The following is a 3,368-nucleotide window of genomic DNA, read 5'->3' on the forward strand; positions in this document are numbered from 1 at the left end:
GAAGAAGCTTATAGTGTGTTCACATTTATTAACAGGGGGTTTGAGATTCAGAGCTGTGGGGTTATGTTGCAATTATACCGGGCATTGGTGAGACCACACTTGGAATATAGTGTTCAGTTCTGGTCACCTCACTATAAAAAGGATTTGGAAGCATTGGAGAGAATGCAGAGGAGATTTACCAGGATGTTGCCTGGTTTTGAGGGTAGGTCTTATGAGGAAAGGTTGAGGGAGCTGGGGCTTTTCTCTTTAGAGTGGAGGAGGATGAGAGGCGACTTAATAGAGGTTTATAAGATGATGAGGGGGATAGATCGAGTGGACATGCAGAGACTATTTCCTCGGGTGGATATAGCTGTTACTAGGGGGCATAACTATAAGGTTCATGGTGGGATATAGGAGGGATGTCCGAGGTAGATTCTTCACTCAAGAGTGGTTGTGGTGTGGAATATACTGCCTGCTGTGATAATGGAGTCGGACACTTTAGGAGCTTTCAAGCGGTTATTGGATAGGCACACGGAGCACACCAGAATGATAGGGAGTGGGATAGCTTGACCTTAGGTTTGGACATAGCTCAGCACAACATTGGGGGCTGAAGGGCCCGTACTGTGCTGTACTGTTCTATGTTCTATGCTCTATGATAAATCTGATCACCATTGTAAAAATTCAAGGCAAGTTGAAAGGCTGCCAGCCTTTGTTTAAGTGTTTAAATTAAAACCCCTGTCCCAACTCCATAAACCTGAAATGTGTGGACTCGAGCGAGATTGGGATTGGAGTTCAGGTTCTTAAAATGATAAGATCTGACCTGAATCCAACCCATTGATTTTGTGTGCAGAAAATTCGGTCCATTCAGACCCTCCACTAGTGTTTCATCTTGGTACAAAAGTCTGAGGTCACGTACCAACTGTCTCAGGAACAACTTCTTCCCTGCTGCTATCAGATTTTTGAATGGACCTACCTTGCATTAAGTTGATCTTTTTCTACACCCTAGCTACAACCATAACATTACATTCTGCACTCTCTCATTTCCTTCTCTATGAACAGTATATTTTGTCTGCATAACACGCAAGAAACAATACTTTTCACTGTAAACTAATACATGTAATAATATTAAATCAAATGGTATTCAGCATTTTGGCAACAGTTTGTTAGCGTCTGCTGACAAAAATCAGCACAGTCCTCAATCATGTATCTCTCTGACTCCCGCCCCAAATGAACCAGATTCTTCTGCTTCTGATGCAAGAAATCAGACATTGTCTAGATATAAGCCTTGTAAAAAGTTGTCAGCTGCATTATGCAACATCCAGGATACCTTGCATTAGGAGCTGGAGCATAATTGAATGAAAAAGGGGTGAGAGTTGGCCAGTAATAGTTGCACTCAGGTTGGAACAAGACTGAGAGGAAAAGGGAATGGATAACTGGCAATGGAAGAGAGATAGGGGAAATGATGGCAGTAGAGATAAAGAGGAGTAGGGCTAAGTGGATGGTAATGAAGAGTGGAGGGAAGGAAGGAAATCAGTGACAACAAAGGTATAAAAGTTTAGTGTGGTGAGTGAGCTGAAATTAATATTGAAGAAACTCTCTGATTAGTCTGTCCCAAGGCCTGCTCAGTTCCAAAACTAATTCCAGCACTGACATTTTGCCATTGTATGTTTGCCAAAATTAAGTCAATGAAATGATGAAAAGAAGCTGTGCACAGATGTATGCTGTGATTGCTGAAACACATCTGCTCTGTTTTTGTGAGATTAGTTGAATGTATAAAGGATAATTTCTGCGGCTTTGGACCACATTAACCCATATTGGTCTGTCAAGTAGCAAGTCTACAGCAACCTTAAAAGAAACTGTATTAACCAAATCATACAGTCTCCAGTAGATAAATACATTATCTGGAGTGATCTGGTAATTATTAACTTTAAAGCTGGTTCTCATAACTTACCAGAAAAGTAAAAGGGCATAGTAGTTTTTTTTGATTTCAGTCCTTCTGCATAATCCCCATTTTCAATATGTTCCAGCATTATCCTAAAGACTGCCAGAAGAGTCCATGTTAGTAATCAAACAATGTTATGCTAATAAACTAAACAGTGCTAGCTCGTCTTTAGTGACATAAAACTGACTCAAACAATCCAGAAGTTTCAAGGTTCATAGAATTGTAAAATGTTCAGCATTACTGTAAAATGTAATGACGCCAATACTACTTAGTAGAGGCGTTTCGAGCAAGGAAAGAGGGTTTAGAATTGTGTACACAAAGTCCAGAAATTAAGGTGAGTTGGGACTGTGAATGCAATTAGATTGAGGCAACATATTTTGATTTATTTGCCCTATGTCTCCAAGCTGTACAGATGGTGTAATGCACCCTATGCACATCATAAACATACAGATTAGGAGCAGGAAGAGGCCATTTGACTTCAAGAACATGTTCTACCATTTAATAAGATCATGGCTGATTTGACTATGATCTCAACTCTGTATTCTGCTTACCACAGATAATCTTTAGTTCACCAAGAATCTATCTATCCGTGGTTAAAAAGATTCAATGAACATGCCTCCATCGTCCTATGGGGAAAAGAGTTACAAAGGTTATTGACCTTCTGAGAAAATAATGGGCTCGATTTTACCATCAAATTGCGCCTGTTTTCGGGCATGAAAACTTGGTAAAATCAGGCGTGAGGCGAGTAGTGCGATCTGCATCCGTCTCCGTGCCAGTTCCCCCTTTACCAAGGCCCGAAGATGGCCGTGATTGGGACCACACCCATTACGGGTGCAACAGCCATTTAATCACACTTGAATGCATTTAAATTGAATTAATGAGCTGCACACCCAACCTTACCGCTTCCCCCTTTACCACCGCATTCACCCATCCAGAAGGGTGCTCCAGTTAGTGAGGAGGTAAGTGCGAGCATTTGACGGCTCTCTGCTTGAGATTGGTGGGGCGGGGAAGGGGGGTCTGCTGCCAATCTGTCTGAGATCAGTGAGGGGAAAGGGGGGGTCCAGTGCCACTCTGCGTGAGATCAGTTGGGGGGGAAAAGGGTGGGAGGGACCCACAATCAGTCTGGGAGGCAGAGGGGGTGGGGGATAAGGGAGTAAGTAATGTTATGGGGGTAGGGCAATGTCTGTGGGGGCCAAGGGAAGACATTATCCGGTCTGGGAGCAATGTGGCAGGGGAGCTGCATGCTACCATTTTTCTCTGTGCATGTGCATTTGGAGGTGCTGATTGGAACTGCTGGGTGTTGGGTGCATTAAACCCTGCCCACAGGCTTCTGCAGTGTCTATTTTTGCAGGCAGAGTACGTATGGGGGTGACTGAGAACAGGTCTAAAAGTCGATCTGAAACAATCTCAGTTTTAAGTCTGCCTAGTACTTAGAATCAAAATAGTA

This window comes from Carcharhinus amblyrhynchos, chromosome 4 (genome assembly GCF_965287045.1).
Source record: "Carcharhinus amblyrhynchos chromosome 4, sCarAmb.v2.hapA, whole genome shotgun sequence".
NCBI lineage: Eukaryota > Metazoa > Chordata > Chondrichthyes > Carcharhiniformes > Carcharhinidae > Carcharhinus > Carcharhinus amblyrhynchos.